The sequence below is a fragment of the Bufo bufo genome, chromosome 5, assembly GCF_905171765.1.
Source record: "Bufo bufo chromosome 5, aBufBuf1.1, whole genome shotgun sequence".
NCBI lineage: Eukaryota > Metazoa > Chordata > Amphibia > Anura > Bufonidae > Bufo > Bufo bufo.
Genome location: NC_053393.1, coordinates 249,526,002 through 249,541,940, shown reverse-complemented (window position 1 = coordinate 249,541,940; position 15,939 = coordinate 249,526,002). Strand labels below are relative to the sequence as shown.

At 43.6% G+C, this 15,939-nt stretch overlaps 1 protein-coding gene across 1 annotated transcript in view; it reads right to left on the bottom strand.

Annotated features, from left to right (window-relative positions):
• The window catches only part of LOC121002046 (aromatic-L-amino-acid decarboxylase-like), a 320,554-nt gene that overhangs the window by 258,855 nt on the left and 45,760 nt on the right, over positions 1-15,939 (bottom strand). The window lies entirely within an intron of this gene.

The window sequence follows — 15,939 nt, the reverse complement described above, 5'->3', positions numbered from 1 at the left end:
GTTCCGTTGTTCAGTTTTTATCGCGCGGGTGCAATGCATTTTGCACGCGCGTGATAAAAAAACTAATGTGGTACCCAGACCCGAACTTCTTCACAGAAGTTCAGGTTTGGGTCCGAGGTTGTGTAGATTGTATTATTTTCCCTTATAACATGGTTATAATGGAAAATAATAGCATTCTGAATACAGAATGCATAGTACAATAGGGCTGGAGGGGTTAAAAAAAATAATGGCTGCGCGAACAAGTGGATTAAGGTGAGTTTAATTTTTATTAATTTTTTTTAACCCCTCCAGCCCTATTGTACTATGCATTCTGTATTCAGAATGCTATTATTTTCCCTTATAACCATGTTATAAGGGAAAATAATAAAGATCGGGTCCCCATCTCGATCGTCTCCTAGCAACCGTGAGTGAAAATCGCACCGCATCCGCACTTGCTTGCGGATGCTTGCGATTTTCACGCAGCCCCATTCACTTCTATGGGGCCTGCGTTGCGTGAAAAACGCACAAAATAGAGCTTGCTGCGATTTTCACGCAACGCACAAGTGATGCGTGAAAATCACCACTCATGTGCACAGCCCCATAGAAATGAGTGGGTCCGGATTCAGTGCGAGTGCAATGCGTTCAACTCACGCATTGCACCCGTGCAGATAGGGGCCTAAGGATATTACAGAAACTACTAAAATTGGGTTAAGAACTGTCCAACGCATTATTAAAAACTGGAGGGATAGTGGGGACCCATCGTATTCGAGGAAGAAATGTGGCAGGAAAAAAATCCTGAATGATTGTGATCGGCGATCACTTAAACGTTTGGTCAAATCAAATCAAAGAAAAACAACAGTAGAACACATGGCTATGTTTAATAGTGAAAGTAAGAGCATTTCCACACGCACAATGCGAAGGGAACTCAAGGGATTGGGACTGAACAGCTGTGTAGACGTAAGAAAACCACTAATCGGTGAGGCAAACCATAAAAAAAGGCTTCAATTTGCTAGGGAGGATAAAGATTGGACTCTGGAGCAATGGAAGAAGGTCATGTGGTCTGAGTAGTCCAGATTTACCCTGTTCCAGAGTGAAGGGCGCATCAGGATAAGAAGAGAGGCAGATGAAGTGATGCACCCATCATACCTAGTGCCTACTGTACAAGCCTGTGGGGGCATGTCTATGATCTGGGATTGCTGCAGTTGGTCAGGTCTAGGTTCAGCAACAGTATGTGCTCCAAGAATGAGGTCAGCTGACTACCTGAAAATACTGAATTACCAGGTTATTCCATCAATGGATTTTTTCTTCCCTGATGGCACGGGCATATTCCAAGATGACAATGCCAGGATTCATCGGGCTCAAATTGTGAAAGAGTGGTTCAGGGAGCATGAGACATCATTTTCACACATGGATTGGCCACCACAGTGTCCAGACCTTAACCCCATTGAGAATCTTTGGGATGTGCTGGAATAGGCTTTGCGCAGCAGTCAAGCTCTACCATCATCAATGCAAGATCTTGGTGAAAAATTAATGCAACACTGGATGGAAATAAATCTTGTGACATTGCAGAAGCTTATCAAAACAATGCCACAGGGAATGTGTGCCGTAATCAAAGCTAAAGGCTTTTTTTTGGTGGCTACTTTTTTTTTTGGACAGGCAGTGTAAATTATCAGCCAGAGCTATTTATTTCTAAATTATAAGATTCAGACTGATGACATAAGTGGGAGCTTGGGAGCTTCCAGCAGATTCTTATTTATTTAAAGGGGTGGTCCAGCAGTATTACATTTTTATTTCAGGCTCACCTAAGGTTTAAATAAAAAAATAAAAAAATGCCATAGTCGTCCTCACCAATCCCCAACAGCAGCTGTTCTGACACTTCTCTGGTCCCTGCTGTTTACATTACTATTCCTAGCTGGACATATAAGAAATGCCAGGAAAGGCCCACTCAGACAAAAACTGGCTGATTAAGATAAGATAAGATAAGATAAGATGCCTTTATTGTCACTGTACAATACAATGTAATACAATGTACAATACAATGAAATGTTGTTTGGAGCAATCCTAGATGCCATGGACAGAGGAACAAGAACTGACATTTAAACTAAAGCATTACACTAGAAAACAAAACAAAACATTGCACTAGAAAGCATTACTATTCACAGTTCACAGCATATATATATATATATATATATATATATATATATACACTGCTCAAAAAAATAAAGGGAACACACAAATAACACATCCTAGATCTGAATTAATTAAATATTCTTCTGAAATACTTTGTTCTTTACATAGTTGAATGTGCTGACAACAAAATCACACACAAAAAAAAAAAAAGGAAATCAAATTTTTTAACCCATGGAGGTCTGGATTTGGAGTCACCCTCAAAATTAAAGTGGAAAAACACACTACAGGCTGATCCAACTTTGATGTAATGTCCTTAAAACAAGTCAAAATGAGGCTCAGTAGTGTGTGTGGCCTCCACGTGCCTGTATGACCTCCCTACAACGCCTGTGCATGCTCCTGATGAGGTGGCGGACGGTCTCCTGAGGGATCTCCTCCCAGACCTGGACTAAAGCATTTGCCAACTCCTGGACAGTCTGTGGTGCAACGTGACGTTGGTGGATAGAGCGAGACGTGATGTCCCAGATGTGCTCAATTGGATTCAGGTCTGGGGAACGGGCGGGCCAGTCCATAGCATCAATGCCTTCGTCTTGCAGAAACTGCTGACACACTCCAGCCACATGAGGTCTAGCATTGTCTTGCATTAGGAGGAACCCAGGGCCAACCGCACCAGCATATGGTCTCACAAGGGGTCTGAGGATCTCATCTCGGTACCTAATAGCAGTCAGGCTACCTCTGGCGAGCACATGGAGGGCTGTGCGGCCCTCCAAAGAAATGCCAGCCCACACCATTACTGACCCAATGCCAAACCGGTCATGCTGGAGGATGTTGCAGGCAGCAGAACGTTCTCTACGGCGTCTCCAGACTCTGTCACATGTGCTCAGTGTGAACCTGCTTTCATCTGTGAAGAGCACAGGGCGCCAGTGGCAAATTTGCCAATCTTGGTGTTTTCTGGCAAATGCCAAACGTCCTGCACGGTGTTGGGCTGTAAGCATAATCCCCACCTGTGGACGTCGGGCCCTCATATCACCCTCATGGAGTCTGTTTCTGACCGTTTGAGCAGACACATGCACATTTGTGGCCTGCTGGAGGTCATTTTGCAGGGCTCTGGCAGTGCTCCTCCTGTTCCTCCTTTCACAAAGGCGGAGGTAGCGGTCCTGCTGCTGGGTTATTGCCCTCCTACGGCCTCCTCCACGTCTCCTGATGTACTGGCCTGTCTCCTGGTAGCGCCTCCATGCTCTGGACACTACGCTGACAGACACAGCAAACCTTCTTGCCACAGCTCGCATTGATGTGCCATCCTGGATAAGCTGCACTACCTGAGCCACTTGTGTGGGTTGTAGACTCCGTCTCATGCTACCACTAGAGTGAAAGCACCGGCAGCATTCAAAAGTGACCAAAACATCAGCCAGGAAGCATAGGAACTGAGAAGTGGTCAGGTCACCACCTGCAGAACCACTCCTTTATTGGGGGTGTCTCGCTAATTGCCTATAATTTCCACCTGTTGTCTATCCCATTTGCACAACAGCATGTGAAATTGATTGTCACTCAGTGTTGCTTCCTAAGTGGACAGTTTGATTTCACAGAAGTGTGATTGACTTGGAGTTACATTGTGTTGTTTAAGTGTTCCCTTTATTTTTTTGAGCAGTGTATATATATATAGCAAGAGCAAAGTAGGAAGTGCTTATGATGAGTATATATACACACTGATCAGACACCACTGCAGACAAGAGATCATCATGGGTTCATGAATGCAGCAGTCACTTTCAGTCTATGGTAGTTTTTATCCTAGGAAGGGGCAATAATCTCCGAGCATTTAAGAGACTGATTGTTTTGGGGTAAAAGCTGTTCTTCAGCCTAGTGGTGCGGGCATGTAGGGCTCTAAGACGCCTACCAGAGGGTAGGGGAATGAAAAGGCTGTGGCCGGGGTGAGTTGGATCCCCGCAGATAATTTTTGCCCTGTTGCTGCAGCGAGCAGTGAAGATGTCATCCAGTGATGGTAACTGAGTACCAGTGATTCTGCCAGCCATTCTGATGATGTGCTTGAGGGTCTTCTTGTCCTCAGAAGAGCAGCCGGAGTACCACACTGTAATGCAGTATGTGATAACAGATTCTATGGTGCACCTGTAAAAATTGACTAGCAGCTGTTTTGGGAGTTGTTCTTTCTTAAAGGGACTCTGTCACCACTTTCTAACCCCCCCTTTTAAAAGTATTGTTCTCCATGGCGCCCTTGTGATTACAAAGGTGTTGTTATAACATAAATTCGCCGTCTCGTTTTGATAAAAATACCTTTTATCTAACCTGTCAATCTTGTGGATAAGGTGCCCAGGGCGTTTCTGAAGGTCTGAAGCTGCCGCCCGCCGCCGCCGTTGGTGCCCAGCTCCTCCCCTGATCCTTTCAGCGCCGCCTGAATGTAAAGAAATCCGCCTCCGGCTCTCGCTCAGTGCCCCCTCCTCCTTTTCAAAGATCCCGCGCGTGCGCACAGGCCTGTGCCTGATGCGCCCGTGCGGACATTTAGAATCAGCCTCATTGAGCGAAGTGCGCATGCGCGCACTTCGCTCAACCTCCTCATAAGACGAGCACTGCAGCCAGCCACTCAGAGCCTGCGGCTTTATACAGCGCTTGGCAGGCTCTGAGTGGCTGGCTGCAGTGCTCGTCTTATGAGGAGGTTGAGCGAAGTGCGCGCATGCGCACTTCGCTCAATGAGGCTGATTCTAAATGTCCGCACAGGCGCATCAGGCACAGGCCTGTGCGCACGCGCGGGATCTTTGAAAAGGAGGAGGGGGCACTGAGCGAGATCCGGAGGCGGATTTCTTTACATTCAGGCGGCGCTGAAAGGATCAGGGGAGGAGCTGGGCACCAACGGCGGCGGCGGGCGGCAGCTTCAGACCTTCAGAAACGCCCTGGGCACCTTATCCACAAGATTGACAGGTTAGATAAAAGGTATTTTTATCAAAACGAGACGGCGAATTTATGTTATAACAACACCTTTGTAATCACAAGGGCGCCATGGAGAGAACAATACTTTTAAAAGGGGGGGTTAGAAAGTGGTGACAGAGTCCCTTTAAGACTCTTCAGAAAATAAAGCCTCTGAAGGCCTTTTTTGGTAATTTCTGTTGTGTTTTTTATCCATGACAGGTCCTGACTAATATGAACTCCCAAGAATCTGAAACTTTGAACCTTCTCCACGTTTCCACCATTAATGCTAATGGGATGGTGTCCATTTAGTTTCTTCTTCCTAAAATCCAGAATTAGCTCCTTTGTTTTCTTGGTATTGAGTATGAGGTTGTTGTTCTTACTCCATCTCTCTAGGTTCTCAACCTCTTGGGATTTGGGTTACTAATTTGGGTTACTGTTATGGCCAATGATTGGCTGAGCATGTATCTGCAGGCATTTCTTGCATGTCAATCTGGGACCTGGAAGTGGAGAGCAGTGGTGACTGGAGCAGCATCAGAATGGCAGCGTCGGTAGGATTAGTCAGGGTTAGTATGTTTTTGTTTTGTTTTTTTAACCCACTGTGCGCCATATTTAAACAAATATATATACAAATAAAAAACACAATGTTTGATCTAAAAATCAAATTGGCATTAAAAGGCGGGCATTCACTTTAAGGCTAAAGTTTAGGACCCTTTTACACAAGTGAGTTTTCCGCATGGGTGCAATGCGTGATGTGAATGCATAGCACCCGCACTGAATCCTGACCCAATCATTTCAAAGGGTCTGTGTACATGAGCGTTTTTTTTTTCACGCATCAGTTCTGCATTGCGTGAAAAATGCAGCATGTTCTATATTCTGCATTTTTTCACGCAGCCCTGGCCCCATAAAAGTTAATGGGTCTTCAGTGAAAAACGCATTGCGTTTTTCACTGATGGTTGCTAAGAGATGTTGTTTGTAAACCTTCCGTTTTTTATTACACGCGTGAAAAACGCATCAAAACGCATTGCACCCGCGAAGAAAAAAGTGAACAACTGAACACAATTGTAGACAAAACTGACTGAGCTTGCTTGCAAAATGGTGCGAGTTTCACTGAATGCACCCTGAACGCATCCGGACCTAATCCGTATCGTTCATCTGAAAGAGGCCCAAGGCCTCTTTCACACGAGCATGATGGATTGGCTCTGCATGTCGAGAAGGAACAATTCCTTCCTAAAAAACTGCTGCTGTATCATCCCCTCTAAAGGGACCTTTAGTGCTATAATAAACAGAATGCCAGTGAGTATATATTGAAGGAGTTGTCGAATCCCCAAACTAAAATTGATTAAGGCCTGGAATGTGTTTAAAATAAAGAAAGAAACCAACCTGTTTACAGGCGTTCTAAAGATCCCATCCCTGCTGCTCCAGTTCCCTATTAACCGAAGCATGATGTCTCGTCCATGGTCATCATGTGCACCACTGCAGCCATTACTGGCCTTAGTGGTGATTTGTCCCTGAGTGGTACATGACCTCTAAACCTTTGTGATTACATGCCTCTCGGGGACACATCACTGCTGAGGCCAGCAAATTACTGCAGTGGTGCAGGGGATCATCCGCGGAAGGTCACACTTTGTCTACAAAGAACCTGAAGCAGCAGGGTGGGACACTCAGCACTGAACCAGAGCTTGTAAACAGGTGAGTTCATTTCTTTATTGTAAACGCATTCCAGGCCTTAATTAAGTTTAGCTTCGGGGTCAGACAACCCTTTTAATACTCGTTTACCAACATTCTGTTTATTATTACACTAGGGGGACTTTCTTGCCTCATTGTGCTTTACAGTAACTGTTCCTATGGTAGGCCAAGGCTTGTTTTTTTCCACCTACGCCCTTTTTTCTCTCTTCTATTTGCAGATTCTTTTAAAATCTAATATATTGTGATGTTATAGTACTGCACATACTTCTTTGTTTTTTCTGGCTGCACTTTATTCACACATAGGCCCACATTTACCAAGCCTCCTATAACAGTTTTCTGGAGTCAAATTAGCACATTTTGGAATAAGCCCCACTAGAACAAAAATGTGCACCTTTTTGGGCGTTTTGTGCCCCCTTTCCACTTTTCCATAAGGAACTGGTGGGTGGTGGAGGGCCAGGTCTTGTTAGCCCAGCACATTTCTTATAACCAGTGTAAATTATACGGGCTGGTGGAGTTGGTGCTGGCCTGAGATGCACCACAATTATTAAGAGGCACGCTCTTCACCTTCAAGTAAATGGGAGCTGAGCTGCAGCACCCTGGCATGGCCACTACACAGTGGACAGAGCTGTATGCTTATATATACTGCACACTGTTTAAATTCCTGCACTGGTGGCTGCTGAGAACTGGTGATTGATGGAGGTGCCTGGTCTAAGACTCCCACAGATTTTTATCGAGGATCTATCCTAAATATGGGTAACCAACATCCAGAGTCTGGACAGTGCCTTCACGGTGATGTGACATGTGGTGGAATGCATTTGTGGAAAAATATGCATCATAAACATTTCCACATTTATTCCAATGGAGTTTAAATTTGTTTACGCTAAAAATCCATGCATCTGTGTTCTGCTGCTTTAAACATTATGGAAGTCATTTCCTATCCAGAAAAACGCCTATATTAGGCGTATTTCTGGCGCAGATTGCGATGCAAAGGTTCTTTGCCCTGCAATCTGCAACTTTTCCCTCACGCCAGGTCTAAAAAATGGGACGGGAAAGGGGATGGGCCGGGTGACCCGTCTCATTCATCATTTTCTACACCTGTATTAAGCGTAGAAAATGGTCTTAATGTAAGCCAGCAAGGAAGCTGCCTTGCATTTGGACTGGTGCAGGATACGTCGAAGTTATATAGAGGCCGGTGCATCTTCATAACTTCGGCGGATCCACCGCCAGCTATAGTGGTTATTAAAACCGGCGTCTAAAATGCCAGACTTAATAAATGACCCCCTATGTGTTACAGATTTTGTAAAGCCCAATTTCTCCAAAGATTTTAATGGATAATCACTGCGGATTGCAGTGTGTATTTTTTTTTTGCCATGTATGAGCCTGTCAACACTGAAATTAATTACGTTTCCAGTAAAAGTCTCAGCAGTGCCATTTTGAAGAACTAAAACTTTGTAAAAGTAGGTATCTGGAGTTATTGGGATGTCTCACAGCAATGCTAGAGTCACGGAGTAATTAAAAACATAAACATTGAAATCACTCCCCTTTCCCCATAATAAAATACTATTGAAAAATATTTATCTTGTGCGGTGAACAACTCAATGGAAAAAAATCTAAATGGTAAATTTTCTGTTTTACCTCCCCCCAAAAATTGAATAAAAAGTGATCTCTGAAGACCCGATAACCCGAAACAGGATGGTGATGGTGGTGTGATTTTACCCCACCAATCACCATCCTGCGATCCTGAGTGGTGATGGTGAGATCACCTCTCAGGATCGCCTCTGATTGGTTGGTGGGCGGGCCGGCGGGAGATTCAAAAGATGCAAGTGCTCCTCTCCTCCTCCTTTTGTGTTCCCGAGCCGGAGGAGAGAGGAGCTGCCTGCACATCGTCGTCCATCGGTGCCAGCATCACCCCATCTGTGCCCCCCAGGACCCGATCTGTGCCCCAGCACCCCCCATCTATCCAGCAGGTATAGCATAGGGAAAGTTTGGGTTAGGCAGGGTAAATAAAGGGAAAGTTAGTTTGATAAACTTTTATTGCATCACTTTTATTGCATCACCCTAAGTTAGGGTGTCTGGGGTCCACAGCACATCTGTGTGACCCTAGACCCCCAGGGGTGCCTCCGCTTGCCCCCCCCCAACTTTTTTGGGGTGCAGTTTTTTTTTTTGTGTACGCTGACTGTGGCCGGCACTCTTAGCATCCGGCCACTGTTAGCACCCGGCCACTGTTAGCGCATCGGACACCCCACCGCTGATCAACTTCGGACGGTTGATCAGCGGTTTTGAATTTTTTTTTTACATTTTTTGCCCTTTTTTTTAGTTAGTTTATATATTTTTTCTGTTAGTTTTAGGGTGAGTTCGTGAACACCCGTGCCCCCACACACACGCACACCAAATAAAGATTTACACACACGCACATACACACGCAGACACACACTCCCCTATGGCCCGCCGGACGTTCTCGGCCGAGGAGGCATACGCCCAGCTTGCCTCCGACTCTGAGAGTCCCAGTGAGGATGAGGATTACCCCACTTTCCTGTTGTCATCCGCGTCCTCCTCATCATCTAGCAACGATGATGAGCCCCAAAGGCGGCGGAGACGCCGCCAGCCGGGGCAAGGGGACCGCCATGCTAGGGACCCTGTGGCCCACACTAGTACGAGCAGCTCTGGGGCTCGTACTGGTTTCCCGGCCCACCAGTTAAATCCACCGGAGCACCCTGCCGGTGAACTAGTCTGGTGTAGCCCAGAGCGATACGAGCCCGTGATTCCTGATTTTGTAGGCCAATCAGAAATCCAGATTTTCACAGTGGGCTACACTGAATATGACTTTTTTTGTAATTTTTTCAGTGACCCACTGGTAAATCTGATGGTGGAGCAGACGAACCTGTACGCCCAACAGTTCGTTGCTCAACACCCGGGCTCCTTTTTGGCCAGGCCCGGTGGCTGGACGCCGGTCAGTGCAGCCGAAATGAGGACATTTTGGGGCCTCGTGCTGCATATGGGCCTCGTCAAGAAACCCAGTGTCAGGCTGTACTGGAGTGGGGACCTCCTATACCAGACCCCACTTTACAGTACGGCCATGACACGCTCCCGGTTTGAGGCCATCCGGAAATGTCTGCATTATTCAGATAATGCAGCATGTCCCCCCCAAAGTGATCCTGCCTATGACCGTCTGTATAAGATACCGCCGGTCATCGATCACTTTGGGGCCAAATTCATGGAGGCCTATGTACCTGGAAGGGAGGTCGCGGTTGATGAGTCTCTCAAGGGGAGACTCATTCAAGGGGAGACGCGTTCAAGGGGAGACTCATTTTCCGCCAGTATGTGCCCTCCAAGCGGGCGAGGTATGGTGTGAAGCTATACAAAATTTGTGAGAGTACCTCAGGGTACACTTACAAATTTTGTGTATACGAGAGGCGAGATTCCCGGAATCAACCCCCAGAATGTCCCCCCACTCTGGGTGTTACCGGGAAACTTGTGTGGGACCTTATGTACCCACTGCTAGATAAGGGTTACCACCTTTACGTGGATAACTTTTATACCAGTATCCCCTTGTTCCAGTCCCTTGTTGCCAGATCCACTTCCGCTTGTGGGACCGTGCGGAAAAATCAACGCGGCCTCCCTGCCCACCCCTCCAGGTACCTATCCCCAGGGGTGAGACCCATGCCCTTACCACTGGAAACCTGTTGCTGGTCAGGTATAAGGACAAGAGGGATGTCCTTATGCTGTCCACAATTCATGGTAACGGCATCACCCCTGTCCCTGTGCGAGGTACCACGGCAACGGTCCTCAAGCCCGATTATATCGTCGACTACAATCGGTATATGGGAGGCGTTGATCTCTCTGATCAAGTCCTCAAGCCATATAACGCCATGCGCAAAACCCGGGCATGGTACAAAAAAGTTGCGGTCTACTTAGTACAGGTTGCCATGTACAACTCTTTTGTGCTGTCCCGGAGCGCTGGCAACACAGGGACATTCCTTCAGTTCTATGAGGCAGTCCTCAAGGCCCTGATCTTTTCAGACCGGGAAAGAGCAGGCCGGAGTACCTCGGGAACTGTAGGCGCCCGGATCGTGCCTTGCCAACACTTTCCAGGTGTGGTCCCCCATACTGGAAAGAAGGGACGAACCCAAAAAAAGTGCAGAGTGTGTCGCAGGAGGGGGATACGGAAGGACACCACTACTCAGTGCGACACGTGCCCCGATCATCCGGGCCTCTGCATTGACGGTTGCTTCAGGGAGTATCACACTTCCATGGAGTACTAAATTTATATCCCAATTTAGCACTGGCATCGGATAAAAAAACTGGTTCTCAGACTTGAGAACTATTTAAAAGTAGACAATATTTATTAAAAGTAGACATATTAGGTATCGCCGAGTCGGTAATAATCTCCTCTATAAAAATACCCCATGACCTAACCCCACAGATTAACACGGTACAGAAAAAAAAAAAAGTGCAAAAAAAGATTTTTTTTTGTCACCTTACATAATAAAAAGTTTAATAGCAAGCGATCAAAAAGTCATATAGCCCCCAAAATAGTGCCAATAAAACCGTCCACTCATCCCGCAAAAAATGAGCCACCACATAAGATAATCGGATAAAAAAATAAAATAAAATGACACAGATTTTAGAGATACAAAAAAATATTTTTGTATCAAAAAGGATAATATAGTCAAAAACCTAAATAATTGTAAAAAAAAAGTAGACTTATTAGGCATCTCCGCGTCCGTAAGAATCTCCTCTATAAAAATATCTCATGACCTAACCCCCCAGATTAACACGGTCAAAAATAAAAAAGAAAACGGTGCCAAAACCGCTATTTTTGCCACTTTTCTATTTCAATCCGTTTTTTCCGGTAACAAAACAAGGGTTAACAACCAAACAAAAGTTAATATTTATTACACTGATACTGCAGTTTAGAGAAATGCCACATTTGTGGTTGTAAACTGCTGTATCAGTAAAAGGGAGGCCGCAAAAGGAAAGGACCGACATGGTTTCTGGAAGGCCGATTTTGATGGCCTTTTTTATTGACACCATGTCCCTTTTGAAGCCCCCCTGATGGCCCCCTAGAGTAAAAACTCCCTAAAAGTGACCCCATCTAAGAAACTACACCCCTCAAGGTATTCAAAACTGATTATACAAACTTTATTAACCCTTTAGGTGTTCCTCAACAGTTAATGGCAAATGGAGATGAAATTTCTGAATTTCAATTTTTGGTAACCTTGCCTCACAAAAATTTAATATAGAGCAACCAAAAATCATATGTACCCTAAAAATAGTCCCAAAAAAATGCCACCTTATCCCGTAGTTTCCAAAATGGGGTCACTTTTAGGGAGTTTCTACTCCAGGGGTGCATCAGGGGGGTTGAAACAGGACACGGTGTAAATAAACCGGTCCATAAAAATCAGCCCTCCAAAAACCAAACGGAGCACCTTTCCCTCTATGCCCCGCTGTGTGGCCGTACAGTAGTGTACGGCCACATATTGGGTGTTTCTGTAAACGGCAGAGTTAGGGCAATAAAGATACAGTCTTGTTTGGCTGTTAACCCTTGCTTTGTTAGTGGAAAAAAATGGGTTAAAATGGAAAATTAGGCAAAAAAATGAAATTCTCAAATTTCATCCCCATTTGCCAATAACTCTTGTGCAACACCTAAAGGGTTAACGACGTATGTAAAATCAGATTATGTAAGCCTCGCAAAGTGACTTCAGACCTGTAGTGGTCCCTAAAAATTGTTTTTTTGTCAAAAATTTCAAGATTTGCTTCTAAACTTCTAAGCCTAGTAACATCCCCAAAAAATAAAATATCATTCCCAAAATAATTCAAACATGAAGTATACATATGGGGAATGTAAAGTCATCACAATTTTTGGGGGTATTACTATGTATTACCGAAGTAGAGAAACTGAAACTTTGAATTTTGCTAATGTTTCCAAATTTTTTGTAAATTAGGTATTTTTTATGCAAAAAAAATATTTTTTTTGACTTCATTTTACCAGTGTCATGAAGTACAATATGTGACGAAAAAACATTCTCAGAATGGCCTGGATAAGTCAAAGCGTTTTAAAGTTATCAGCACTTAAACTGACACTGATCAGATTTGCAAAAAATGGCCTGGTCCTTAAGATGAAATAAGGCTGTGTCCCTAAGGGGTTAAAAGACAAGGAAAACTATAAAATGTAGTAATATAGTATTGCTTTATTTGTACTGACCCAGAGAATGAAGTCAACAGGTTAGTTTTACCACATAGGAAATGCCGTAAAAACCAAACCCATAAAACCCTGAATTGTGTTTTTTTTCTCCAATTCCATCCCATATGGAATTTTTTCCCAGCTTCCCACTACATTATAAGCAATATTAAATGGAGCCACTAGAAAGTACAACTTGTCCCGCAAATTCATACAGTTATGTGAACAGAAAAATAAAAAAGTTATGGCTCGGGAAAAGCAAGGAACAAAAAATGAAAACAAAAAAACCTGAAAATTACAGTGTCAGGAAGGGGTTAAGAAGTGTACAGTAAGTTTTTTCTGATATTACCATGTGTATAAATGCCCTTTTTAAGGCATAATTTTGGACCCCTTATTCAGAACAAGCCACTGCTATTTCTAATATTACCATATATGCATAAACATAGCCAGGCATCTGCCATCATTTTTAGACCACTTGTTCAGAACAAGAAATTGCTTCTTTACATACAGCGATGTAAACAATGGTAGGTATCTTCCTCCCATAAAGGAACAATTTTTTGATGGATTTTTATTAATAACAAATCTGACAGTACAGTGTGTTTTTTAAATAGGCTATTTGTTAACACCGTCAACCATGCTTTTACCCATAGCCAGTTGAGTACTGCCAATAGAGGCAGACTAGGGAGTCGCTATGGGGCCCGTAAGGTTTGGAGACCTAGGTGAACTGCCTGGCTGCCTCTGAGGAGGTGGGAGTTTATGGTGGGGTACAGGAGCCTATTGCTCTTTCCTGCCGTTCAGCCTGATAGGCCTCAGGCCACTGGGCCAAAAGCCTATGATGCAGTAGACTGGCGCAGGAGATTGAAATGGGAGAAGAGGAGAGAGAGAAAACGCCAAGGAGACCTCAGTGTGTCATACACACATTTTCAGGCGAATTGGAACACTCTTGAGTTACAGTAGGTCACACTTATTCCTACCCGAATAAATCTGACTTAAAACAAATTTCAAGAAATTTGCTCATCTCTTTTCACAATATTATCGATGGTGGATTAAATCATACAATGCAAAAAGTAATTGCCAGCAGTATTATAAAAAGTTGTATATTTTTATTGTTATGGCTTGTGACATAATGTACCTTTCTAATTCTGTTCAGAGAGGGACATATGAAACACTTCCCATTAAAATTTGTTAAATCCCGAATTTGATAATCTGTCACTTGTTTCCAACACATAATACTATTCTTACACTGTTTCTACATACCAGTGCCGCACATGGCACAGAACTAAGGAGGCAATGTGAAGGTACTATAACATCTTATACTAGCATTTTTTTGTGCTGTATTCATTGAGGCTTTCATCCTTTACATGTAAATTGTACATACTTTTCTAACTGACCATACTGCAGTTACATATAAAGGGTTTTGAGTAAACTTTTAAAAAATGATCCCTAAACTGAACACCCTGAAAACAAATGTCCAGCCTCCTTAACACTGACATTTCCAACATTAAAAGGGTTAAACTGTAACCAGAGCAACAATTTGTTTAATGAACAAAGAGGCATTTCACACACTGTCTGTAAGGAGGGGACGAAACAAACAGGAGAAATACAAAGGGTGAAAGACAAGACAAATGAGCAGCAAACACAGGAAAACTGAATTAGATGACATATATGGATTAAGAAGGAAAAATGCTATATCTAATGTTAGTGAACGTGGATTTAGGCTGTGCTCACATCTATTTGTCATCGGTGCTGTTTTAGAACATATGACTAATGATGACAAAAAATTATCTGCCTGATGATAACAGCTGTCATTATCTACGCCGGTTTTCCACCAATTGTTCTATTCAGTTTAACGGATGGAAATCCAAACTGATTTAAAAGAAAACCTGTACATCTTCACATACATTGTTTTATATTGAAATCAACGGGAAGACAGGTGGGAAAAAAATAAGCATTTTGTATAATTTTTTTCATCTGTTCCATCCAGTGTCCCATTCAATTTCACAACAAAAAAGAAAGAATAAAACAGTGGAGTTTTTTTGGCTGGGGAGATTTATTCAGAGTTGATGATATTTAATCCCAAGTTAATGAAATTTTAAATGAATTTCCATCCATCAGCTAATATCATAAAATTCTGAAAATAGATTAAAGAGGTTGTCTCACTTCAGCATATGGCATTTATCATGCAGAAAAAGTTAATAGAAGGCACTTACTAAATTATTGTGATGATACACATATTGCCTCCTTTACTGGCTTGATTAATTTTTCTATCACATTATACACTGCTCATATCCAGGGGTTACAACCACCCTGAAATCCAGTAGCGTTGGCCGTGCTTACACACTGTAGAAAAAGCACTGCCCTCTCCAGTGGCCAAGACTGTGAGAGTGCGGATAAGCACGCATTCACAGCAGCTCCCATCATGACCACGTTGTATCTGCACTGCAGCGGTGGTCGTAACCATGGATAGGAGCAGTGTATATTGTGATGGAAAAATGAATCAAGCCAGCAAAGCAGGCAATATGGATAATCACAATACATTATTAAGTGGCTTGTATTAACTTTCTGTACTTGATAAATGCCATTTGCTAAAGTGAGACAACCCCTTAAGGGCACATGAACATGGCCATGGTACAACTCCATTTGGTACAGAACTGGAATTACAGTGTATGGCTCTGCCATGTAGCTGAGGCCAAAAATAGTAAACTTGTATAACAGACCCATTTTGTACAATATGAAACTGAAAAACAATTATGTGTGTAGCACAGATCAAAAACTACAAGGGTAATTTTTAGACACCTAAGCTGAGATGGAACTTGCATATAGCAGATATCTCACTTCATGCAGGTTAGAATAACTTTTGGGAGACTGCCATATCCCAATGCACCTGTCACAGAGAGATGGAAAGTAAAGGAAGTGATCTTATCTGCCTATACACATCTCCCACACAGAAGTTATCCTGTAGTGGTACTGCAGGGAAATTGAACACCTCATACTAGGTTAACATTTGTGATGGATGCTTCGTTTGGAGCCTTTGCCTAAAATTCCAT